Below are 26,711 nucleotides of genomic sequence, written 5' to 3'. Positions count from 1 at the left end.
AGTATTCGTCCATGAAGATCCAGGCCAACGTTTAGAGATGGAGCAACACTCGGGGAGCAAAGAACTCCAACGAACGGACGCCTACTTTACAAGGATGTATTGCTTTATTCAATGCATGGACACAGAAACAGTTCAACCGCTCGATTACAGACCGCAGTCAATACAGTAAAGAAAGAAATGTGTCTGTTTAATGTAAACTTGCATGGAGCTCGTTTGTCAGCCACTGACTGAATGCTGCTGCTGCATGTCTAAAACGTGGTCTGACGTTACACGCACCACCAGGGATAAGGCCTTGCCTATAAGCATTCCCCAGCTGGCAAAAACCGAACCTCCCTGCCTATTCCTCACCATGGAAGAACGGAACCTACCTTTTTTTTAAAAAAAGAAAGCCACAGCAGCAGCCAACTCGATTTTGGTAGGCCGCTGTCTCCCCCTTGTGTGCTGCATAAAAAATGCACTCCACTAAAAATAGCAATGATCCACGAAATAGAGCGTATGGAGAGAATGAGGCTTCCAGATGAGCCGTCAGGCTATGATAAATTGTATCACACCTGGGCGATATGGATAGATGCCCGGAGCTCACCCCTATTTACCAAGTGGTTACAGACAGGGACATGTGAGTAACACGTTTAAACCACAATCGTAAAGAGAAACAACAATTCCGGAGCCCGCCCCCCCCCCCTTTTTGTTTTATTTTTTCTTTCTCCCGTGTCATAGATACCTACCCCCCCCTTACCCTCCCCTCATTCCCCTGTTTGTAGACCTTATAAAATATCACAGACAAACATGATATAGTTCAACTCGAAATTGATTTATTAAGTTTCATTGTCAAAGTTAATTTTACATTGCTTTGAGATAAGGCAAAAGTTTCCCCCCCTCCATGAAACCAATAAAACCTATATTGAATAAAATAAAAATGATGCAGTTACCGGTAGTTCTGCAGCTTCTTGGTGGAAATAAAGACCATCTCCCGTCTCCCAGCTGCAGCAGAGACTGACTGAAATGGCTGCCAAGCCCGGTATTAATGCTTCTAAATTGATGACATCACAAAGGAGTGACATCGTCAGCCTTCCAAACACCTGGCTCAATTGCATACAGTATGTATGTATGTATGCATGTATGTGAGTGAGTCTATCTATCTATCTATCTATCTATCTATCTATCTATCTTTATTAATTATGTAGAATATAGATATGGATTATTTCTAAATTACAGATTTTGTAGATATAGATTAAAGATAGATTTAAGATGTGTGTGTGTGTGTGTGTGTGTGTGTGTGTGTGTGTGTGTGTGTGTGTGTGTATATATAATGTATATATGTAAAAAAAAATATAAAATCTGTAGTTATGTATGTATGTATGTATGGCGGGCGGGCAAAAAAGGCCTGCTGTATGTTTTTAAGTTCTTCGGATGACCATGCCGCTCTAATATTCTCCTTACTAGGGTCTACTAATGCTGGCCCAGGGGAAGGCAATAAAGCCCTATGGGGCCGAAGCCAATTTCCCTTATTTTAGGTTAAAAGTTTCCATCCGTCCCCACTGGAAATGCGGCCGGCCGAAGAGATCCCTCCAACCGACCGACCGACGCACCTTCAGAGACAAACTAGTGCTTGCTTCTAGTGTCATCGCCGGCTTAACCATCCTTTGTAGGGAGCTGACGAGTCCTGCAGTAGCAGCAGCAGCAGGCTCTGCAAGCCTAGGATGCGTGAGCACGGTGCAAGAGGAAGGACTGAGGGTGTGAGGCTGGGCGCGGTTGAGAAGGCGTGGGGCGGGGCTATGGAAAGTTTTAATAGCTCTCCCAGCTGCCTGGGTGCATTGTGGGTGCGCCCAGAGTGCTGGCTGAGCGTGTTGCCTCAAGCCTTGGAAGTGGAGTTGGGCGGGCCGGGCTACAGGTGAAACCCATTTCGGGTTATCGCTTCTCGGCCTTTTGGCTAAGATCAAGTGTAGTATCTGTTCTTATCAGTTTAATATCTGATACGTCCCCTATCTGGGGACCATATATTAAATGGATTTTTAGAACAGGGAGCTGGAAAAAGAGCTTGCTCTGTCCACTCCACGCATTGACCTGGTATTGCAGTACCTCCAGGACCGGTGCACCCCCTTTCCTACAGCAGTTTCCAAAAGCAGAAAAACAAAACCGACGAGCAAGAGGTGCAGCGCAGCTGTGGCGGCGGCTGCTGCTACCACCCAAGCACTTTGATTGACACTCAGCCCGTCTGCTCGCAACATTGTATCCACTGAGCAGCTGCGTCTGCCAGAGTGTGCACAGCACAGGTACAACTGGAAGCAAAACACACACACACACACACACCAGTTCATATGGCAGCCGCACTCTATAGTTCGTACCTACCGCTGCGCTAATAGCCAAGTTGGAAACATCGGGCAGGCACAGCGTATCCTGGCAGCCTGCGTCTGTATGCTCCACGTATTCGGGTCATGGGTGTATGTGCAGGGGGCCCGGAGCCCTAGGGGGCCCATAAAGTCTCTCTTCCCCACATTGTAAACCAATGCTATCAATGACGCTTTATAGTTTGGGGGCCCAGTTCCAGACTTTGTACTGGGGCCCCGCAGCTTCAAGTTACACCTCCGGATCAGGATAATGCTAGGCCATTCCAACCAGCCTGTGTGTGTGACCTGCAGTCGCTGGTAGTCGAAAAGCGGCCGGCCCCGGATGCGCGCTTCAGAGTGGACAGACAGCAGCGGACCCCCAATCACACAGGCCCAAGGCTTGCTATGTAGCACGGAATACCTCATTGGACTGCAGCACTCCACGCGGGCTGAGATACACGCTCCACGTGGGATGGGCAGTATTCGTCCATGAAGATCCAGGCCAACGTTTAGAGATGGAGCAACACTCGGGGAGCAAAGAACTCCAACGAACGGACGCCTACTTTACAAGGATGTATTGCTTTATTCAATGCATGGACACAGAAACAGTTCAACCGCTCGATTACAGACCGCAGTCAATACAGTAAAGAAAGAAATGTGTCTGTTTAATGTAAACTTGCATGGAGCTCGTTTGTCAGCCACTGACTGAATGCTGCTGCTGCATGTCTAAAACGTGGTCTGACGTTACACGCACCACCAGGGATAAGGCCTTGCCTATAAGCATTCCCCAGCTGGCAAAAACCGAACCTCCCTGCCTATTCCTCACCATGGAAGAACGGAACCTACCTTTTTTTTAAAAAAAGAAAGCCACAGCAGCAGCCAACTCGATTTTGGTAGGCCGCTGTCTCCCCCTTGTGTGCTGCATAAAAAATGCACTCCACTAAAAATAGCAATGATCCACGAAATAGAGCGTATGGAGAGAATGAGGCTTCCAGATGAGCCGTCAGGCTATGATAAATTGTATCACACCTGGGCGATATGGATAGATGCCCGGAGCTCACCCCTATTTACCAAGTGGTTACAGACAGGGACATGTGAGTAACACGTTTAAACCACAATCGTAAAGAGAAACAACAATTCCGGAGCCCGCCCCCCCCCCCTTTTTGTTTTATTTTTTCTTTCTCCCGTGTCATAGATACCTACCCCCCCCTTACCCTCCCCTCATTCCCCTGTTTGTAGACCTTATAAAATATCACAGACAAACATGATATAGTTCAACTCGAAATTGATTTATTAAGTTTCATTGTCAAAGTTAATTTTACATTGCTTTGAGATAAGGCAAAAGTTTCCCCCCCTCCATGAAACCAATAAAACCTATATTGAATAAAATAAAAATGATGCAGTTACCGGTAGTTCTGCAGCTTCTTGGTGGAAATAAAGACCATCTCCCGTCTCCCAGCTGCAGCAGAGACTGACTGAAATGGCTGCCAAGCCCGGTATTAATGCTTCTAAATTGATGACATCACAAAGGAGTGACATCGTCAGCCTTCCAAACACCTGGCTCAATTGCATACAGTATGTATGTATGTATGCATGTATGTGAGTGAGTCTATCTATCTATCTATCTATCTATCTATCTATCTATCTTTATTAATTATGTAGAATATAGATATGGATTATTTCTAAATTACAGATTTTGTAGATATAGATTAAAGATAGATTTAAGAGTGTGTGTGTGTGTGTGTGTGTGTGTGTGTGTGTGTGTGTGTGTGTGTGTGTATATATAATGTATATATGTAAAAAAAAATATAAAATCTGTAGTTATGTATGTATGTATGTATGGCGGGCGGGCAAAAAAGGCCTGCTGTATGTTTTTAAGTTCTTCGGATGACCATGCCGCTCTAATATTCTCCTTACTAGGGTCTACTAATGCTGGCCCAGGGGAAGGCAATAAAGCCCTATGGGGCCGAAGCCAATTTCCCTTATTTTAGGTTAAAAGTTTCCATCCGTCCCCACTGGAAATGCGGCCGGCCGAAGAGATCCCTCCAACCGACCGACCGACGCACCTTCAGAGACAAACTAGTGCTTGCTTCTAGTGTCATCGCCGGCTTAACCATCCTTTGTAGGGAGCTGACGAGTCCTGCAGTAGCAGCAGCAGCAGGCTCTGCAAGCCTAGGATGCGTGAGCACGGTGCAAGAGGAAGGACTGAGGGTGTGAGGCTGGGCGCGGTTGAGAAGGCGTGGGGCGGGGCTATGGAAAGTTTTAATAGCTCTCCCAGCTGCCTGGGTGCATTGTGGGTGCGCCCAGAGTGCTGGCTGAGCGTGTTGCCTCAAGCCTTGGAAGTGGAGTTGGGCGGGCCGGGCTACAGGTGAAACCCATTTCGGGTTATCGCTTCTCGGCCTTTTGGCTAAGATCAAGTGTAGTATCTGTTCTTATCAGTTTAATATCTGATACGTCCCCTATCTGGGGACCATATATTAAATGGATTTTTAGAACAGGGAGCTGGAAAAAGAGCTTGCTCTGTCCACTCCACGCATTGACCTGGTATTGCAGTACCTCCAGGACCGGTGCACCCCCTTTCCTACAGCAGTTTCCAAAAGCAGAAAAACAAAACCGACGAGCAAGAGGTGCAGCGCAGCTGTGGCGGCGGCTGCTGCTACCACCCAAGCACTTTGATTGACACTCAGCCCGTCTGCTCGCAACATTGTATCCACTGAGCAGCTGCGTCTGCCAGAGTGTGCACAGCACAGGTACAACTGGAAGCAAAACACACACACACACACACACCAGTTCATATGGCAGCCGCACTCTATAGTTCGTACCTACCGCTGCGCTAATAGCCAAGTTGGAAACATCGGGCAGGCACAGCGTATCCTGGCAGCCTGCGTCTGTATGCTCCACGTATTCGGGTCATGGGTGTATGTGCAGGGGGCCCGGAGCCCTAGGGGGCCCATAAAGTCTCTCTTCCCCACATTGTAAACCAATGCTATCAATGACGCTTTATAGTTTGGGGGCCCAGTTCCAGACTTTGTACTGGGGCCCCGCAGCTTCAAGTTACACCTCCGGATCAGGATAATGCTAGGCCATTCCAACCAGCCTGTGTGTGTGACCTGCAGTCGCTGGTAGTCGAAAAGCGGCCGGCCCCGGATGCGCGCTTCAGAGTGGACAGACAGCAGCGGACCCCCAATCACACAGGCCCAAGGCTTGCTATGTAGCACGGAATACCTCATTGGACTGCAGCACTCCACGCGGGCTGAGATACACGCTCCACGTGGGATGGGCAGTATTCGTCCATGAAGATCCAGGCCAACGTTTAGAGATGGAGCAACACTCGGGGAGCAAAGAACTCCAACGAACGGACGCCTACTTTACAAGGATGTATTGCTTTATTCAATGCATGGACACAGAAACAGTTCAACCGCTCGATTACAGACCGCAGTCAATACAGTAAAGAAAGAAATGTGTCTGTTTAATGTAAACTTGCATGGAGCTCGTTTGTCAGCCACTGACTGAATGCTGCTGCTGCATGTCTAAAACGTGGTCTGACGTTACACGCACCACCAGGGATAAGGCCTTGCCTATAAGCATTCCCCAGCTGGCAAAAACCGAACCTCCCTGCCTATTCCTCACCATGGAAGAACGGAACCTACCTTTTTTTTAAAAAAAGAAAGCCACAGCAGCAGCCAACTCGATTTTGGTAGGCCGCTGTCTCCCCCTTGTGTGCTGCATAAAAAATGCACTCCACTAAAAATAGCAATGATCCACGAAATAGAGCGTATGGAGAGAATGAGGCTTCCAGATGAGCCGTCAGGCTATGATAAATTGTATCACACCTGGGCGATATGGATAGATGCCCGGAGCTCACCCCTATTTACCAAGTGGTTACAGACAGGGACATGTGAGTAACACGTTTAAACCACAATCGTAAAGAGAAACAACAATTCCGGAGCCCGCCCCCCCCCCCTTTTTGTTTTATTTTTTCTTTCTCCCGTGTCATAGATACCTACCCCCCCCTTACCCTCCCCTCATTCCCCTGTTTGTAGACCTTATAAAATATCACAGACAAACATGATATAGTTCAACTCGAAATTGATTTATTAAGTTTCATTGTCAAAGTTAATTTTACATTGCTTTGAGATAAGGCAAAAGTTTCCCCCCCTCCATGAAACCAATAAAACCTATATTGAATAAAATAAAAATGATGCAGTTACCGGTAGTTCTGCAGCTTCTTGGTGGAATAAAGACCATCTCCCGTCTCCCAGCTGCAGCAGAGACTGACTGAAATGGCTGCCAAGCCCGGTATTAATGCTTCTAAATTGATGACATCACAAAGGAGTGACATCGTCAGCCTTCCAAACACCTGGCTCAATTGCATACAGTATGTATGTATGTATGCATGTATGTGAGTGAGTCTATCTATCTATCTATCTATCTATCTATCTATCTTTATTAATTATGTAGAATATAGATATGGATTATTTCTAAATTACAGATTTTGTAGATATAGATTAAAGATAGATTTAAGATTGTGTGTGTGTGTGTGTGTGTGTGTGTGTGTGTGTGTGTGTGTGTGTGTGTATATATAATGTATATATGTAAAAAAAAATATAAAATCTGTAGTTATGTATGTATGTATGTATGGCGGGCGGGCAAAAAAGGCCTGCTGTATGTTTTTAAGTTCTTCGGATGACCATGCCGCTCTAATATTCTCCTTACTAGGGTCTACTAATGCTGGCCCAGGGGAAGGCAATAAAGCCCTATGGGGCCGAAGCCAATTTCCCTTATTTTAGGTTAAAAGTTTCCATCCGTCCCCACTGGAAATGCGGCCGGCCGAAGAGATCCCTCCAACCGACCGACCGACGCACCTTCAGAGACAAACTAGTGCTTGCTTCTAGTGTCATCGCCGGCTTAACCATCCTTTGTAGGGAGCTGACGAGTCCTGCAGTAGCAGCAGCAGCAGGCTCTGCAAGCCTAGGATGCGTGAGCACGGTGCAAGAGGAAGGACTGAGGGTGTGAGGCTGGGCGCGGTTGAGAAGGCGTGGGGCGGGGCTATGGAAAGTTTTAATAGCTCTCCCAGCTGCCTGGGTGCATTGTGGGTGCGCCCAGAGTGCTGGCTGAGCGTGTTGCCTCAAGCCTTGGAAGTGGAGTTGGGCGGGCCGGGCTACAGGTGAAACCCATTTCGGGTTATCGCTTCTCGGCCTTTTGGCTAAGATCAAGTGTAGTATCTGTTCTTATCAGTTTAATATCTGATACGTCCCCTATCTGGGGACCATATATTAAATGGATTTTTAGAACAGGGAGCTGGAAAAAGAGCTTGCTCTGTCCACTCCACGCATTGACCTGGTATTGCAGTACCTCCAGGACCGGTGCACCCCCTTTCCTACAGCAGTTTCCAAAAGCAGAAAAACAAAACCGACGAGCAAGAGGTGCAGCGCAGCTGTGGCGGCGGCTGCTGCTACCACCCAAGCACTTTGATTGACACTCAGCCCGTCTGCTCGCAACATTGTATCCACTGAGCAGCTGCGTCTGCCAGAGTGTGCACAGCACAGGTACAACTGGAAGCAAAACACACACACACACACACACCAGTTCATATGGCAGCCGCACTCTATAGTTCGTACCTACCGCTGCGCTAATAGCCAAGTTGGAAACATCGGGCAGGCACAGCGTATCCTGGCAGCCTGCGTCTGTATGCTCCACGTATTCGGGTCATGGGTGTATGTGCAGGGGGCCCGGAGCCCTAGGGGGCCCATAAAGTCTCTCTTCCCCACATTGTAAACCAATGCTATCAATGACGCTTTATAGTTTGGGGGCCCAGTTCCAGACTTTGTACTGGGGCCCCGCAGCTTCAAGTTACACCTCCGGATCAGGATAATGCTAGGCCATTCCAACCAGCCTGTGTGTGTGACCTGCAGTCGCTGGTAGTCGAAAAGCGGCCGGCCCCGGATGCGCGCTTCAGAGTGGACAGACAGCAGCGGACCCCCAATCACACAGGCCCAAGGCTTGCTATGTAGCACGGAATACCTCATTGGACTGCAGCACTCCACGCGGGCTGAGATACACGCTCCACGTGGGATGGGCAGTATTCGTCCATGAAGATCCAGGCCAACGTTTAGAGATGGAGCAACACTCGGGGAGCAAAGAACTCCAACGAACGGACGCCTACTTTACAAGGATGTATTGCTTTATTCAATGCATGGACACAGAAACAGTTCAACCGCTCGATTACAGACCGCAGTCAATACAGTAAAGAAAGAAATGTGTCTGTTTAATGTAAACTTGCATGGAGCTCGTTTGTCAGCCACTGACTGAATGCTGCTGCTGCATGTCTAAAACGTGGTCTGACGTTACACGCACCACCAGGGATAAGGCCTTGCCTATAAGCATTCCCCAGCTGGCAAAAACCGAACCTCCCTGCCTATTCCTCACCATGGAAGAACGGAACCTACCTTTTTTTTAAAAAAAGAAAGCCACAGCAGCAGCCAACTCGATTTTGGTAGGCCGCTGTCTCCCCCTTGTGTGCTGCATAAAAAATGCACTCCACTAAAAATAGCAATGATCCACGAAATAGAGCGTATGGAGAGAATGAGGCTTCCAGATGAGCCGTCAGGCTATGATAAATTGTATCACACCTGGGCGATATGGATAGATGCCCGGAGCTCACCCCTATTTACCAAGTGGTTACAGACAGGGACATGTGAGTAACACGTTTAAACCACAATCGTAAAGAGAAAAACAATTCCGGAGCCCGCCCCCCCCCCCCTTTTTGTTTTATTTTTTCTTTCTCCCGTGTCATAGATACCTACCCCCCCCTTACCCTCCCCTCATTCCCCTGTTTGTAGACCTTATAAAATATCACAGACAAACATGATATAGTTCAACTCGAAATTGATTTATTAAGTTTCATTGTCAAAGTTAATTTTACATTGCTTTGAGATAAGGCAAAAGTTTCCCCCCCTCCATGAAACCAATAAAACCTATATTGAATAAAATAAAAATGATGCAGTTACCGGTAGTTCTGCAGCTTCTTGGTGGAAATAAAGACCATCTCCCGTCTCCCAGCTGCAGCAGAGACTGACTGAAATGGCTGCCAAGCCCGGTATTAATGCTTCTAAATTGATGACATCACAAAGGAGTGACATCGTCAGCCTTCCAAACACCTGGCTCAATTGCATACAGTATGTATGTATGTATGCATGTATGTGAGTGAGTCTATCTATCTATCTATCTATCTATCTATCTATCTTTATTAATTATGTAGAATATAGATATGGATTATTTCTAAATTACAGATTTTGTAGATATAGATTAAAGATAGATTTAAGATTGTGTGTGTGTGTGTGTGTGTGTGTGTGTGTGTGTGTGTGTGTATATATAATGTATATATGTAAAAAAAAATATAAAATCTGTAGTTATGTATGTATGTATGTATGGCGGGCGGGCAAAAAAGGCCTGCTGTATGTTTTTAAGTTCTTCGGATGACCATGCCGCTCTAATATTCTCCTTACTAGGGTCTACTAATGCTGGCCCAGGGGAAGGCAATAAAGCCCTATGGGGCCGAAGCCAATTTCCCTTATTTTAGGTTAAAAGTTTCCATCCGTCCCCACTGGAAATGCGGCCGGCCGAAGAGATCCCTCCAACCGACCGACCGACGCACCTTCAGAGACAAACTAGTGCTTGCTTCTAGTGTCATCGCCGGCTTAACCATCCTTTGTAGGGAGCTGACGAGTCCTGCAGTAGCAGCAGCAGCAGGCTCTGCAAGCCTAGGATGCGTGAGCACGGTGCAAGAGGAAGGACTGAGGGTGTGAGGCTGGGCGCGGTTGAGAAGGCGTGGGGCGGGGCTATGGAAAGTTTTAATAGCTCTCCCAGCTGCCTGGGTGCATTGTGGGTGCGCCCAGAGTGCTGGCTGAGCGTGTTGCCTCAAGCCTTGGAAGTGGAGTTGGGCGGGCCGGGCTACAGGTGAAACCCATTTCGGGTTATCGCTTCTCGGCCTTTTGGCTAAGATCAAGTGTAGTATCTGTTCTTATCAGTTTAATATCTGATACGTCCCCTATCTGGGGACCATATATTAAATGGATTTTTAGAACAGGGAGCTGGAAAAAGAGCTTGCTCTGTCCACTCCACGCATTGACCTGGTATTGCAGTACCTCCAGGACCGGTGCACCCCCTTTCCTACAGCAGTTTCCAAAAGCAGAAAAACAAAACCGACGAGCAAGAGGTGCAGCGCAGCTGTGGCGGCGGCTGCTGCTACCACCCAAGCACTTTGATTGACACTCAGCCCGTCTGCTCGCAACATTGTATCCACTGAGCAGCTGCGTCTGCCAGAGTGTGCACAGCACAGGTACAACTGGAAGCAAAACACACACACACACACACACCAGTTCATATGGCAGCCGCACTCTATAGTTCGTACCTACCGCTGCGCTAATAGCCAAGTTGGAAACATCGGGCAGGCACAGCGTATCCTGGCAGCCTGCGTCTGTATGCTCCACGTATTCGGGTCATGGGTGTATGTGCAGGGGGCCCGGAGCCCTAGGGGGCCCATAAAGTCTCTCTTCCCCACATTGTAAACCAATGCTATCAATGACGCTTTATAGTTTGGGGGCCCAGTTCCAGACTTTGTACTGGGGCCCCGCAGCTTCAAGTTACACCTCCGGATCAGGATAATGCTAGGCCATTCCAACCAGCCTGTGTGTGTGACCTGCAGTCGCTGGTAGTCGAAAAGCGGCCGGCCCCGGATGCGCGCTTCAGAGTGGACAGACAGCAGCGGACCCCCAATCACACAGGCCCAAGGCTTGCTATGTAGCACGGAATACCTCATTGGACTGCAGCACTCCACGCGGGCTGAGATACACGCTCCACGTGGGATGGGCAGTATTCGTCCATGAAGATCCAGGCCAACGTTTAGAGATGGAGCAACACTCGGGGAGCAAAGAACTCCAACGAACGGACGCCTACTTTACAAGGATGTATTGCTTTATTCAATGCATGGACACAGAAACAGTTCAACCGCTCGATTACAGACCGCAGTCAATACAGTAAAGAAAGAAATGTGTCTGTTTAATGTAAACTTGCATGGAGCTCGTTTGTCAGCCACTGACTGAATGCTGCTGCTGCATGTCTAAAACGTGGTCTGACGTTACACGCACCACCAGGGATAAGGCCTTGCCTATAAGCATTCCCCAGCTGGCAAAAACCGAACCTCCCTGCCTATTCCTCACCATGGAAGAACGGAACCTACCTTTTTTTTAAAAAAAGAAAGCCACAGCAGCAGCCAACTCGATTTTGGTAGGCCGCTGTCTCCCCCTTGTGTGCTGCATAAAAAATGCACTCCACTAAAAATAGCAATGATCCACGAAATAGAGCGTATGGAGAGAATGAGGCTTCCAGATGAGCCGTCAGGCTATGATAAATTGTATCACACCTGGGCGATATGGATAGATGCCCGGAGCTCACCCCTATTTACCAAGTGGTTACAGACAGGGACATGTGAGTAACACGTTTAAACCACAATCGTAAAGAGAAACAACAATTCCGGAGCCCGCCCCCCCCCCCCCCTTTTTGTTTTATTTTTTCTTTCTCCCGTGTCATAGATACCTACCCCCCCCTTACCCTCCCCTCATTCCCCTGTTTGTAGACCTTATAAAATATCACAGACAAACATGATATAGTTCAACTCGAAATTGATTTATTAAGTTTCATTGTCAAAGTTAATTTTACATTGCTTTGAGATAAGGCAAAAGTTTCCCCCCCTCCATGAAACCAATAAAACCTATATTGAATAAAATAAAAATGATGCAGTTACCGGTAGTTCTGCAGCTTCTTGGTGGAAATAAAGACCATCTCCCGTCTCCCAGCTGCAGCAGAGACTGACTGAAATGGCTGCCAAGCCCGGTATTAATGCTTCTAAATTGATGACATCACAAAAGAGTGACATCGTCAGCCTTCCAAACACCTGGCTCAATTGCATACAGTATGTATGTATGTATGCATGTATGTGAGTGAGTCTATCTATCTATCTATCTATCTATCTATCTATCTATCTTTATTAATTATGTAGAATATAGATATGGATTATTTCTAAATTACAGATTTTGTAGATATAGATTAAAGATAGATTTAAGATTGTGTGTGTGTGTGTGTGTGTGTGTGTGTGTGTGTGTGTGTGTGTGTGTGTGTGTGTATATATAATGTATATATGTAAAAAAAAATATAAAATCTGTAGTTATGTATGTATGTATGTATGGCGGGCGGGCAAAAAAGGCCTGCTGTATGTTTTTAAGTTCTTCGGATGACCATGCCGCTCTAATATTCTCCTTACTAGGGTCTACTAATGCTGGCCCAGGGGAAGGCAATAAAGCCCTATGGGGCCGAAGCCAATTTCCCTTATTTTAGGTTAAAAGTTTCCATCCGTCCCCACTGGAAATGCGGCCGGCCGAAGAGATCCCTCCAACCGACCGACCGACGCACCTTCAGAGACAAACTAGTGCTTGCTTCTAGTGTCATCGCCGGCTTAACCATCCTTTGTAGGGAGCTGACGAGTCCTGCAGTAGCAGCAGCAGCAGGCTCTGCAAGCCTAGGATGCGTGAGCACGGTGCAAGAGGAAGGACTGAGGGTGTGAGGCTGGGCGCGGTTGAGAAGGCGTGGGGCGGGGCTATGGAAAGTTTTAATAGCTCTCCCAGCTGCCTGGGTGCATTGTGGGTGCGCCCAGAGTGCTGGCTGAGCGTGTTGCCTCAAGCCTTGGAAGTGGAGTTGGGCGGGCCGGGCTACAGGTGAAACCCATTTCGGGTTATCGCTTCTCGGCCTTTTGGCTAAGATCAAGTGTAGTATCTGTTCTTATCAGTTTAATATCTGATACGTCCCCTATCTGGGGACCATATATTAAATGGATTTTTAGAACAGGGAGCTGGAAAAAGAGCTTGCTCTGTCCACTCCACGCATTGACCTGGTATTGCAGTACCTCCAGGACCGGTGCACCCCCTTTCCTACAGCAGTTTCCAAAAGCAGAAAAACAAAACCGACGAGCAAGAGGTGCAGCGCAGCTGTGGCGGCGGCTGCTGCTACCACCCAAGCACTTTGATTGACACTCAGCCCGTCTGCTCGCAACATTGTATCCACTGAGCAGCTGCGTCTGCCAGAGTGTGCACAGCACAGGTACAACTGGAAGCAAACACACACACACACACACACACACACACCAGTTCATATGGCAGCCGCACTCTATAGTTCGTACCTACCGCTGCGCTAATAGCCAAGTTGGAAACATCGGGCAGGCACAGCGTATCCTGGCAGCCTGCGTCTGTATGCTCCACGTATTCGGGTCATGGGTGTATGTGCAGGGGGCCCGGAGCCCTAGGGGGCCCATAAAGTCTCTCTTCCCCACATTGTAAACCAATGCTATCAATGACGCTTTATAGTTTGGGGGCCCAGTTCCAGACTTTGTACTGGGGCCCCCAGCTTCAAGTTACACCTCCGGATCAGGATAATGCTAGGCCATTCCAACCAGCCTGTGTGTGTGACCTGCAGTCGCTGGTAGTCGAAAAGCGGCCGGCCCCGGATGCGCGCTTCAGAGTGGACAGACAGCAGCGGACCCCCAATCACACAGGCCCAAGGCTTGCTATGTAGCACGGAATACCTCATTGGACTGCAGCACTCCACGCGGGCTGAGATACACGCTCCACGTGGGATGGGCAGTATTCGTCCATGAAGATCCAGGCCAACGTTTAGAGATGGAGCAACACTCGGGGAGCAAAGAACTCCAACGAACGGACGCCTACTTTACAAGGATGTATTGCTTTATTCAATGCATGGACACAGAAACAGTTCAACCGCTCGATTACAGACCGCAGTCAATACAGTAAAGAAAGAAATGTGTCTGTTTAATGTAAACTTGCATGGAGCTCGTTTGTCAGCCACTGACTGAATGCTGCTGCTGCATGTCTAAAACGTGGTCTGACGTTACACGCACCACCAGGGATAAGGCCTTGCCTATAAGCATTCCCCAGCTGGCAAAAACCGAACCTCCCTGCCTATTCCTCACCATGGAAGAACGGAACCTACCTTTTTTTTAAAAAAAGAAAGCCACAGCAGCAGCCAACTCGATTTTGGTAGGCCGCTGTCTCCCCCTTGTGTGCTGCATAAAAAATGCACTCCACTAAAAATAGCAATGATCCACGAAATAGAGCGTATGGAGAGAATGAGGCTTCCAGATGAGCCGTCAGGCTATGATAAATTGTATCACACCTGGGCGATATGGATAGATGCCCGGAGCTCACCCCTATTTACCAAGTGGTTACAGACAGGGACATGTGAGTAACACGTTTAAACCACAATCGTAAAGAGAAACAACAATTCCGGAGCCCGCCCCCCCCCCCTTTTTGTTTTATTTTTTCTTTCTCCCGTGTCATAGATACCTACCCCCCCCTTACCCTCCCCTCATTCCCCTGTTTGTAGACCTTATAAAATATCACAGACAAACATGATATAGTTCAACTCGAAATTGATTTATTAAGTTTCATTGTCAAAGTTAATTTTACATTGCTTTGAGATAAGGCAAAAGTTTCCCCCCCTCCATGAAACCAATAAAACCTATATTGAATAAAATAAAAATGATGCAGTTACCGGTAGTTCTGCAGCTTCTTGGTGGAAATAAAGACCATCTCCCGTCTCCCAGCTGCAGCAGAGACTGACTGAAATGGCTGCCAAGCCCGGTATTAATGCTTCTAAATTGATGACATCACAAAGGAGTGACATCGTCAGCCTTCCAAACACCTGGCTCAATTGCATACAGTATGTATGTATGTATGCATGTATGTGAGTGAGTCTATCTATCTATCTATCTATCTATCTATCTATCTATCTTTATTAATTATGTAGAATATAGATATGGATTATTTCTAAATTACAGATTTTGTAGATATAGATTAAAGATAGATTTAAGATTGTGTGTGTGTGTGTGTGTGTGTGTGTGTGTGTGTGTGTGTGTGTGTGTGTGTGTATATATAATGTATATATGTAAAAAAAAATATAAAATCTGTAGTTATGTATGTATGTATGTATGGCGGGCGGGCAAAAAAGGCCTGCTGTATGTTTTTAAGTTCTTCGGATGACCATGCCGCTCTAATATTCTCCTTACTAGGGTCTACTAATGCTGGCCCAGGGGAAGGCAATAAAGCCCTATGGGGCCGAAGCCAATTTCCCTTATTTTAGGTTAAAAGTTTCCATCCGTCCCCACTGGAAATGCGGCCGGCCGAAGAGATCCCTCCAACCGACCGACCGACGCACCTTCAGAGACAAACTAGTGCTTGCTTCTAGTGTCATCGCCGGCTTAACCATCCTTTGTAGGGAGCTGACGAGTCCTGCAGTAGCAGCAGCAGCAGGCTCTGCAAGCCTAGGATGCGTGAGCACGGTGCAAGAGGAAGGACTGAGGGTGTGAGGCTGGGCGCGGTTGAGAAGGCGTGGGGCGGGGCTATGGAAAGTTTTAATAGCTCTCCCAGCTGCCTGGGTGCATTGTGGGTGCGCCCAGAGTGCTGGCTGAGCGTGTTGCCTCAAGCCTTGGAAGTGGAGTTGGGCGGGCCGGGCTACAGGTGAAACCCATTTCGGGTTATCGCTTCTCGGCCTTTTGGCTAAGATCAAGTGTAGTATCTGTTCTTATCAGTTTAATATCTGATACGTCCCCTATCTGGGGACCATATATTAAATGGATTTTTAGAACAGGGAGCTGGAAAAAGAGCTTGCTCTGTCCACTCCACGCATTGACCTGGTATTGCAGTACCTCCAGGACCGGTGCACCCCCTTTCCTACAGCAGTTTCCAAAAGCAGAAAAACAAAACCGACGAGCAAGAGGTGCAGCGCAGCTGTGGCGGCGGCTGCTGCTACCACCCAAGCACTTTGATTGACACTCAGCCCGTCTGCTCGCAACATTGTATCCACTGAGCAGCTGCGTCTGCCAGAGTGTGCACAGCACAGGTACAACTGGAAGCAAAACACACACACACACACACACCAGTTCATATGGCAGCCGCACTCTATAGTTCGTACCTACCGCTGCGCTAATAGCCAAGTTGGAAACATCGGGCAGGCACAGCGTATCCTGGCAGCCTGCGTCTGTATGCTCCACGTATTCGGGTCATGGGTGTATGTGCAGGGGGCCCGGAGCCCTAGGGGGCCCATAAAGTCTCTCTTCCCCACATTGTAAACCAATGCTATCAATGACGCTTTATAGTTTGGGGGCCCAGTTCCAGACTTTGTACTGGGGCCCCGCAGCTTCAAGTTACACCTCCGGATCAGGATAATGCTAGGCCATTCCAACCAGCCTGTGTGTGTGACCTGCAGTCGCTGGTAGTCGAAAAGCGGCCGGCCCCGGATGCGCGCTTCAGAGTGGACAGACAGCAGCGGACCCCCAATCACACAGGCCCAAGGCTTGCTATGTAGCACGGAATACCTCATTGGACTGCAGCACTCCACGCGGGCTGAGATACACGCTCCACGTGGGATGGGCAGTATTCGTCCATGAAGATCCAGGCCAACGTTTAGAGATGGAGCAACACTCGGGGAGCAAAGAACTCCAACGAACGGACGCCTACTTTACAAGGATGTATTGCTTTATTCAATGCATGGACACAGAAACAGTTCAACCGCTCGATTACAGACCGCAGTCAATACAGTAAAGAAAGAAATGTGTCTGTTTAATGTAAACTTGCATGGAGCTCGTTTGTCAGCCACTGACTGAATGCTGCTGCTGCATGTCTAAAACGTGGTCTGACGTTACACGCACCACCAGGGATAAGGCCTTGCCTATAAGCATTCCCCAGCTGGCAAAAACCGAACCTCCCTGCCTATTCCTCACCATGGAAGAACGGAACCTACCTTTTTTTTAAAAAAAGAAAGCCACAGCAGCAGCCAACTCGATTTTGGTAGGCCGCTGTCTCCCCCTTGTGTGCTGCATAAAAAATGCACTCCACTAAAAATAGCAATGATCCACGAAATAGAGCGTATGGAGAGAATGAGGCTTCCAGATGAGCCGTCAGGCTATGATAAATTGTATCACACCTGGGCGATATGGATAGATGCCCGGAGCTCACCCCTATTTACCAAGTGGTTACAGACAGGGACATGTGAGTAACACGTTTAAACCACAATCGTAAAGAGAAACAACAATTCCGGAGCCCGCCCCCCCCCCCTTTTTGTTTTATTTTTTCTTTCTCCCGTGTCATAGATACCTACCCCCCCCTTACCCTCCCCTCATTCCCCTGTTTGTAGACCTTATAAAATATCACAGACAAACATGATATAGTTCAACTCGAAATTGATTTATTAAGTTTCATTGTCAAAGTTAATTTTACATTGCTTTGAGATAAGGCAAAAGTTTCCCCCCCTCCATGAAACCAATAAAACCTATATTGAATAAAATAAAAATGATGCAGTTACCGGTAGTTCTGCAGCTTCTTGGTGGAAATAAAGACCATCTCCCGTCTCCCAGCTGCAGCAGAGACTGACTGAAATGGCTGCCAAGCCCGGTATTAATGCTTCTAAATTGATGACATCACAAAGGAGTGACATCGTCAGCCTTCCAAACACCTGGCTCAATTGCATACAGTATGTATGTATGTATGCATGTATGTGAGTGAGTCTATCTATCTATCTATCTATCTATCTATCTATCTATCTTTATTAATTATGTAGAATATAGATATGGATTATTTCTAAATTACAGATTTTGTAGATATAGATTAAAGATAGATTTAAGATTGTGTGTGTGTGTGTGTGTGTGTGTGTGTGTGTGTGTGTGTGTGTGTGTGTGTATATATAATGTATATATGTAAAAAAAAATATAAAATCTGTAGTTATGTATGTATGTATGTATGGCGGGCGGGCAAAAAAGGCCTGCTGTATGTTTTTAAGTTCTTCGGATGACCATGCCGCTCTAATATTCTCCTTACTAGGGTCTACTAATGCTGGCCCAGGGGAAGGCAATAAAGCCCTATGGGGCCGAAGCCAATTTCCCTTATTTTAGGTTAAAAGTTTCCATCCGTCCCCACTGGAAATGCGGCCGGCCGAAGAGATCCCTCCAACCGACCGACCGACGCACCTTCAGAGACAAACTAGTGCTTGCTTCTAGTGTCATCGCCGGCTTAACCATCCTTTGTAGGGAGCTGACGAGTCCTGCAGTAGCAGCAGCAGCAGGCTCTGCAAGCCTAGGATGCGTGAGCACGGTGCAAGAGGAAGGACTGAGGGTGTGAGGCTGGGCGCGGTTGAGAAGGCGTGGGGCGGGGCTATGGAAAGTTTTAATAGCTCTCCCAGCTGCCTGGGTGCATTGTGGGTGCGCCCAGAGTGCTGGCTGAGCGTGTTGCCTCAAGCCTTGGAAGTGGAGTTGGGCGGGCCGGGCTACAGGTGAAACCCATTTCGGGTTATCGCTTCTCGGCCTTTTGGCTAAGATCAAGTGTAGTATCTGTTCTTATCAGTTTAATATCTGATACGTCCCCTATCTGGGGACCATATATTAAATGGATTTTTAGAACAGGGAGCTGGAAAAAGAGCTTGCTCTGTCCACTCCACGCATTGACCTGGTATTGCAGTACCTCCAGGACCGGTGCACCCCCTTTCCTACAGCAGTTTCCAAAAGCAGAAAAACAAAACCGACGAGCAAGAGGTGCAGCGCAGCTGTGGCGGCGGCTGCTGCTACCACCCAAGCACTTTGATTGACACTCAGCCCGTCTGCTCGCAACATTGTATCCACTGAGCAGCTGCGTCTGCCAGAGTGTGCACAGCACAGGTACAACTGGAAGCAAAACACACACACACACACACACCAGTTCATATGGCAGCCGCACTCTATAGTTCGTACCTACCGCTGCGCTAATAGCCAAGTTGGAAACATCGGGCAGGCACAGCGTATCCTGGCAGCCTGCGTCTGTATGCTCCACGTATTCGGGTCATGGGTGTATGTGCAGGGGGCCCGGAGCCCTAGGGGGCCCATAAAGTCTCTCTTCCCCACATTGTAAACCAATGCTATCAATGACGCTTTATAGTTTGGGGGCCCAGTTCCAGACTTTGTACTGGGGCCCCGCAGCTTCAAGTTACACCTCCGGATCAGGATAATGCTAGGCCATTCCAACCAGCCTGTGTGTGTGACCTGCAGTCGCTGGTAGTCGAAAAGCGGCCGGCCCCGGATGCGCGCTTCAGAGTGGACAGACAGCAGCGGACCCCCAATCACACAGGCCCAAGGCTTGCTATGTAGCACGGAATACCTCATTGGACTGCAGCACTCCACGCGGGCTGAGATACACGCTCCACGTGGGATGGGCAGTATTCGTCCATGAAGATCCAGGCCAACGTTTAGAGATGGAGCAACACTCGGGGAGCAAAGAACTCCAACGAACGGACGCCTACTTTACAAGGATGTATTGCTTTATTCAATGCATGGACACAGAAACAGTTCAACCGCTCGATTACAGACCGCAGTCAATACAGTAAAGAAAGAAATGTGTCTGTTTAATGTAAACTTGCATGGAGCTCGTTTGTCAGCCACTGACTGAATGCTGCTGCTGCATGTCTAAAACGTGGTCTGACGTTACACGCACCACCAGGGATAAGGCCTTGCCTATAAGCATTCCCCAGCTGGCAAAAACCGAACCTCCCTGCCTATTCCTCACCATGGAAGAACGGAACCTACCTTTTTTTTAAAAAAAGAAAGCCACAGCAGCAGCCAACTCGATTTTGGTAGGCCGCTGTCTCCCCCTTGTGTGCTGCATAAAAAATGCACTCCACTAAAAATAGCAATGATCCACGAAATAGAGCGTATGGAGAGAATGAGGCTTCCAGATGAGCCGTCAGGCTATGATAAATTGTATCACACCTGGGCGATATGGATAGATGCCCGGAGCTCACCCCTATTTACCAAGTGGTTACAGACAGGGACATGTGAGTAACACGTTTAAACCACAATCGTAAAGAGAAACAACAATTCCGGAGCCCGCCCCCCCCCCCTTTTTGTTTTATTTTTTCTTTCTCCCGTGTCATAGATACCTACCCCCCCCTTACCCTCCCCTCATTCCCCTGTTTGTAGACCTTATAAAATATCACAGACAAACATGATATAGTTCAACTCGAAATTGATTTATTAAGTTTCATTGTCAAAGTTAATTTTACATTGCTTTGAGATAAGGCAAAAGTTTCCCCCCCTCCATGAAACCAATAAAACCTATATTGAATAAAATAAAAATGATGCAGTTACCGGTAGTTCTGCAGCTTCTTGGTGGAAATAAAGACCATCTCCCGTCTCCCAGCTGCAGCAGAGACTGACTGAAATGGCTGCCAAGCCCGGTATTAATGCTTCTAAATTGATGACATCACAAAGGAGTGACATCGTCAGCCTTCCAAACACCTGGCTCAATTGCATACAGTATGTATGTATGTATGCATGTATGTGAGTGAGTCTATCTATCTATCTATCTATCTATCTATCTATCTATCTATTAATTATGTAGAATATAGATATGGATTATTTCTAAATTACAGATTTTGTAGATATAGATTAAAGATAGATTTAAGATTGTGTGTGTGTGTGTGTGTGTGTGTGTGTGTGTGTGTGTGTGTGTGTGTGTGTGTATATATAATGTATATATGTAAAAAAAAATATAAAATCTGTAGTTATGTATGTATGTATGTATGGCGGGCGGGCAAAAAAGGCCTGCTGTATGTTTTTAAGTTCTTCGGATGACCATGCCGCTCTAATATTCTCCTTACTAGGGTCTACTAATGCTGGCCCAGGGGAAGGCAATAAAGCCCTATGGGGCCGAAGCCAATTTCCCTTATTTTAGGTTAAAAGTTTCCATCCGTCCCCACTGGAAATGCGGCCGGCCGAAGAGATCCCTCCAACCGACCGACCGACGCACCTTCAGAGACAAACTAGTGCTTGCTTCTAGTGTCATCGCCGGCTTAACCATCCTTTGTAGGGAGCTGACGAGTCCTGCAGTAGCAGCAGCAGCAGGCTCTGCAAGCCTAGGATGCGTGAGCACGGTGCAAGAGGAAGGACTGAGGGTGTGAGGCTGGGCGCGGTTGAGAAGGCGTGGGGCGGGGCTATGGAAAGTTTTAATAGCTCTCCCAGCTGCCTGGGTGCATTGTGGGTGCGCCCAGAGTGCTGGCTGAGCGTGTTGCCTCAAGCCTTGGAAGTGGAGTTGGGCGGGCCGGGCTACAGGTGAAACCCATTTCGGGTTATCGCTTCTCGGCCTTTTGGCTAAGATCAAGTGTAGTATCTGTTCTTATCAGTTTAATATCTGATACGTCCCCTATCTGGGGACCATATATTAAATGGATTTTTAGAACAGGGAGCTGGAAAAAGAGCTTGCTCTGTCCACTCCACGCATTGACCTGGTATTGCAGTACCTCCAGGACCGGTGCACCCCCTTTCCTACAGCAGTTTCCAAAAGCAGAAAAACAAAACCGACGAGCAAGAGGTGCAGCGCAGCTGTGGCGGCGGCTGCTGCTACCACCCAAGCACTTTGATTGACACTCAGCCCGTCTGCTCGCAACATTGTATCCACTGAGCAGCTGCGTCTGCCAGAGTGTGCACAGCACAGGTACAACTGGAAGCAAAACACACACACACACACACACCAGTTCATATGGCAGCCGCACTCTATAGTTCGTACCTACCGCTGCGCTAATAGCCAAGTTGGAAACATCGGGCAGGCACAGCGTATCCTGGCAGCCTGCGTCTGTATGCTCCACGTATTCGGGTCATGGGTGTATGTGCAGGGGGCCCGGAGCCCTAGGGGGCCCATAAAGTCTCTCTTCCCCACATTGTAAACCAATGCTATCAATGACGCTTTATAGTTTGGGGGCCCAGTTCCAGACTTTGTACTGGGGCCCCGCAGCTTCAAGTTACACCTCCGGATCAGGATAATGCTAGGCCATTCCAACCAGCCTGTGTGTGTGACCTGCAGTCGCTGGTAGTCGAAAAGCGGCCGGCCCCGGATGCGCGCTTCAGAGTGGACAGACAGCAGCGGACCCCCAATCACACAGGCCCAAGGCTTGCTATGTAGCACGGAATACCTCATTGGACTGCAGCACTCCACGCGGGCTGAGATACACGCTCCACGTGGGATGGGCAGTATTCGTCCATGAAGATCCAGGCCAACGTTTAGAGATGGAGCAACACTCGGGGAGCAAAGAACTCCAACGAACGGACGCCTACTTTACAAGGATGTATTGCTTTATTCAATGCATGTTCAACCGCTCGATTACAGACCGCAGTCAATACAGTAAAGAAAGAAATGTGTCTGTTTAATGTAAACTTGCATGGAGCTCGTTTGTCAGCCACTGACTGAATGCTGCTGCTGCATGTCTAAAACGTGGTCTGACGTTACACGCACCACCAGGGATAAGGCCTTGCCTATAAGCATTCCCCAGCTGGCAAAAACCGAACCTCCCTGCCTATTCCTCACCATGGAAGAACGGAACCTACCTTTTTTTTAAAAAAAGAAAGCCACAGCAGCAGCCAACTCGATTTTGGTAGGCCGCTGTCTCCCCCTTGTGTGCTGCATAAAAAATGCACTCCACTAAAAATAGCAATGATCCACGAAATAGAGCGTATGGAGAGAATGAGGCTTCCAGATGAGCCGTCAGGCTATGATAAATTGTATCACACCTGGGCGATATGGATAGATGCCCGGAGCTCACCCCTATTTACCAAGTGGTTACAGACAGGGACATGTGAGTAACACGTTTAAACCACAATCGTAAAGAGAAACAACAATTCCGGAGCCCGCCCCCCCCCCCTTTTTGTTTTATTTTTTCTTTCTCCCGTGTCATAGATACCTACCCCCCCCTTACCCTCCCCTCATTCCCCTGTTTGTAGACCTTATAAAATATCACAGACAAACATGATATAGTTCAACTCGAAATTGATTTATTAAGTTTCATTGTCAAAGTTAATTTTACATTGCTTTGAGATAAGGCAAAAGTTTCCCCCCCTCCATGAAACCAATAAAACCTATATTGAATAAAATAAAAATGATGCAGTTACCGGTAGTTCTGCAGCTTCTTGGTGGAAATAAAGACCATCTCCCGTCTCCCAGCTGCAGCAGAGACTGACTGAAATGGCTGCCAAGCCCGGTATTAATGCTTCTAAATTGATGACATCACAAAGGAGTGACATCGTCAGCCTTCCAAACACCTGGCTCAATTGCATACAGTATGTATGTATGTATGCATGTATGTGAGTGAGTCTATCTATCTATCTATCTATCTATCTATCTATCTATCTTTATTAATTATGTAGAATATAGATATGGATTATTTCTAAATTACAGATTTTGTAGATATAGATTAAAGATAGATTTAAGATTGTGTGTGTGTGTGTGTGTGTGTGTGTGTGTGTGTGTGTGTGTGTGTGTGTGTATATATAATGTATATATGTAAAAAAAAATATAAAATCTGTAGTTATGTATGTATGTATGTATGGCGGGCGGGCAAAAAAGGCCTGCTGTATGTTTTTAAGTTCTTCGGATGACCATGCCGCTCTAATATTCTCCTTACTAGGGTCTACTAATGCTGGCCCAGGGGAAGGCAATAAAGCCCTATGGGGCCGAAGCCAATTTCCCTTATTTTAGGTTAAAAGTTTCCATCCGTCCCCACTGGAAATGCGGCCGGCCGAAGAGATCCCTCCAACCGACCGACCGACGCACCTTCAGAGACAAACTAGTGCTTGCTTCTAGTGTCATCGCCGGCTTAACCATCCTTTGTAGGGAGCTGACGAGTCCTGCAGTAGCAGCAGCAGCAGGCTCTGCAAGCCTAGGATGCGTGAGCACGGTGCAAGAGGAAGGACTGAGGGTGTGAGGCTGGGCGCGGTTGAGAAGGCGTGGGGCGGGGCTATGGAAAGTTTTAATAGCTCTCCCAGCTGCCTGGGTGCATTGTGGGTGCGCCCAGAGTGCTGGCTGAGCGTGTTGCCTCAAGCCTTGGAAGTGGAGTTGGGCGGGCCGGGCTACAGGTGAAACCCATTTCGGGTTATCGCTTCTCGGCCTTTTGGCTAAGATCAAGTGTAGTATCTGTTCTTATCAGTTTAATATCTGATACGTCCCCTATCTGGGGACCATATATTAAATGGATTTTTAGAACAGGGAGCTGGAAAAAGAGCTTGCTCTGTCCACTCCACGCATTGACCTGGTATTGCAGTACCTCCAGGACCGGTGCACCCCCTTTCCTACAGCAGTTTCCAAAAGCAGAAAAACAAAACCGACGAGCAAGAGGTGCAGCGCAGCTGTGGCGGCGGCTGCTGCTACCACCCAAGCACTTTGATTGACACTCAGCCCGTCTGCTCGCAACATTGTATCCACTGAGCAGCTGCGTCTGCCAGAGTGTGCACAGCACAGGTACAACTGGAAGCAAAACACACACACACACACACACCAGTTCATATGGCAGCCGCACTCTATAGTTCGTACCTACCGCTGCGCTAATAGCCAAGTTGGAAACATCGGGCAGGCACAGCGTATCCTGGCAGCCTGCGTCTGTATGCTCCACGTATTCGGGTCATGGGTGTATGTGCAGGGGGCCCGGAGCCCTAGGGGGCCCATAAAGTCTCTCTTCCCCACATTGTAAACCAATGCTATCAATGACGCTTTATAGTTTGGGGGCCCAGTTCCAGACTTTGTACTGGGGCCCCGCAGCTTCAAGTTACACCTCCGGATCAGGATAATGCTAGGCCATTCCAACCAGCCTGTGTGTGTGACCTGCAGTCGCTGGTAGTCGAAAAGCGGCCGGCCCCGGATGCGCGCTTCAGAGTGGACAGACAGCAGCGGACCCCCAATCACACAGGCCCAAGGCTTGCTATGTAGCACGGAATACCTCATTGGACTGCAGCACTCCACGCGGGCTGAGATACACGCTCCACGTGGGATGGGCAGTATTCGTCCATGAAGATCCAGGCCAACGTTTAGAGATGGAGCAACACTCGGGGAGCAAAGAACTCCAACGAACGGACGCCTACTTTACAAGGATGTATTGCTTTATTCAATGCATGGACACAGAAACAGTTCAACCGCTCGATTACAGACCGCAGTCAATACAGTAAAGAAAGAAATGTGTCTGTTTAATGTAAACTTGCATGGAGCTCGTTTGTCAGCCACTGACTGAATGCTGCTGCTGCATGTCTAAAACGTGGTCTGACGTTACACGCACCACCAGGGATAAGGCCTTGCCTATAAGCATTCCCCAGCTGGCAAAAACCGAACCTCCCTGCCTATTCCTCACCATGGAAGAACGGAACCTACCTTTTTTTTAAAAAAAGAAAGCCACAGCAGCAGCCAACTCGATTTTGGTAGGCCGCTGTCTCCCCCTTGTGTGCTGCATAAAAAATGCACTCCACTAAAAATAGCAATGATCCACGAAATAGAGCGTATGGAGAGAATGAGGCTTCCAGATGAGCCGTCAGGCTATGATAAATTGTATCACACCTGGGCGATATGGATAGATGCCCGGAGCTCACCCCTATTTACCAAGTGGTTACAGACAGGGACATGTGAGTAACACGTTTAAACCACAATCGTAAAGAGAAACAACAATTCCGGAGCCCGCCCCCCCCCCCTTTTTGTTTTATTTTTTCTTTCTCCCGTGTCATAGATACCTACCCCCCCCTTACCCTCCCCTCATTCCCCTGTTTGTAGACCTTATAAAATATCACAGACAAACATGATATAGTTCAACTCGAAATTGATTTATTAAGTTTCATTGTCAAAGTTAATTTTACATTGCTTTGAGATAAGGCAAAAGTTTCCCCCCCTCCATGAAACCAATAAAACCTATATTGAATAAAATAAAAATGATGCAGTTACCGGTAGTTCTGCAGCTTCTTGGTGGAAATAAAGACCATCTCCCGTCTCCCAGCTGCAGCAGAGACTGACTGAAATGGCTGCCAAGCCCGGTATTAATGCTTCTAAATTGATGACATCACAAAGGAGTGACATCGTCAGCCTTCCAAACACCTGGCTCAATTGCATACAGTATGTATGTATGTATGCATGTATGTGAGTGAGTCTATCTATCTATCTATCTATCTATCTATCTATCTATCTTTATTAATTATGTAGAATATAGATATGGATTATTTCTAAATTACAGATTTTGTAGATATAGATTAAAGATAGATTTAAGATTGTGTGTGTGTGTGTGTGTGTGTGTGTGTGTGTGTGTGTGTGTGTGTGTGTGTATATATAATGTATATATGTAAAAAAAAATATAAAATCTGTAGTTATGTATGTATGTATGTATGGCGGGCGGGCAAAAAAGGCCTGCTGTATGTTTTTAAGTTCTTCGGATGACCATGCCGCTCTAATATTCTCCTTACTAGGGTCTACTAATGCTGGCCCAGGGGAAGGCAATAAA

At 47.7% G+C, this 26,711-nt stretch overlaps 9 non-coding genes across 9 annotated transcripts; all 9 read left to right on the top strand.

Moving 5' to 3' along the window:
* Positions 1-1,910: 1,910 nt before the first annotated feature.
* On the top strand, positions 1,911-2,101 carry LOC136604228 (U2 spliceosomal RNA). Its single transcript, XR_010789765.1, has one exon. It is a non-coding gene; the product is annotated as a U2 spliceosomal RNA (small nuclear RNA).
* Positions 2,102-4,714: 2,613 nt separating this feature from the next.
* On the top strand, positions 4,715-4,905 carry LOC136604227 (U2 spliceosomal RNA). Its single transcript, XR_010789764.1, has one exon. It is a non-coding gene; the product is annotated as a U2 spliceosomal RNA (small nuclear RNA).
* A 2,608-nt stretch (positions 4,906-7,513) lies between these two features.
* On the top strand, positions 7,514-7,704 carry LOC136604225 (U2 spliceosomal RNA). The gene has a single exon (XR_010789763.1). It is a non-coding gene; the product is annotated as a U2 spliceosomal RNA (small nuclear RNA).
* A 2,601-nt stretch (positions 7,705-10,305) lies between these two features.
* LOC136604224 (U2 spliceosomal RNA) lies at positions 10,306-10,496 on the top strand. The gene has a single exon (XR_010789762.1). It is a non-coding gene; the product is annotated as a U2 spliceosomal RNA (small nuclear RNA).
* Positions 10,497-13,118: 2,622 nt separating this feature from the next.
* LOC136604223 (U2 spliceosomal RNA) lies at positions 13,119-13,309 on the top strand. Its single transcript, XR_010789761.1, has one exon. It is a non-coding gene; the product is annotated as a U2 spliceosomal RNA (small nuclear RNA).
* A 2,623-nt stretch (positions 13,310-15,932) lies between these two features.
* Positions 15,933-16,123, top strand: LOC136604222 (U2 spliceosomal RNA). Its single transcript, XR_010789760.1, has one exon. It is a non-coding gene; the product is annotated as a U2 spliceosomal RNA (small nuclear RNA).
* Positions 16,124-18,738: 2,615 nt separating this feature from the next.
* On the top strand, positions 18,739-18,929 carry LOC136604221 (U2 spliceosomal RNA). The gene has a single exon (XR_010789759.1). It is a non-coding gene; the product is annotated as a U2 spliceosomal RNA (small nuclear RNA).
* A 2,615-nt stretch (positions 18,930-21,544) lies between these two features.
* LOC136604219 (U2 spliceosomal RNA) lies at positions 21,545-21,735 on the top strand. Its single transcript, XR_010789757.1, has one exon. It is a non-coding gene; the product is annotated as a U2 spliceosomal RNA (small nuclear RNA).
* A 2,602-nt stretch (positions 21,736-24,337) lies between these two features.
* On the top strand, positions 24,338-24,528 carry LOC136604218 (U2 spliceosomal RNA). The gene has a single exon (XR_010789756.1). It is a non-coding gene; the product is annotated as a U2 spliceosomal RNA (small nuclear RNA).
* The last annotated feature ends 2,183 nt before the right edge of the window (positions 24,529-26,711 follow it).

The sequence above is a fragment of the Eleutherodactylus coqui genome, unplaced genomic scaffold, assembly GCF_035609145.1.
Source record: "Eleutherodactylus coqui strain aEleCoq1 unplaced genomic scaffold, aEleCoq1.hap1 HAP1_SCAFFOLD_370, whole genome shotgun sequence".
NCBI lineage: Eukaryota > Metazoa > Chordata > Amphibia > Anura > Eleutherodactylidae > Eleutherodactylus > Eleutherodactylus coqui.
This window is presented reverse-complemented; position numbering and strand designations above follow the sequence as displayed.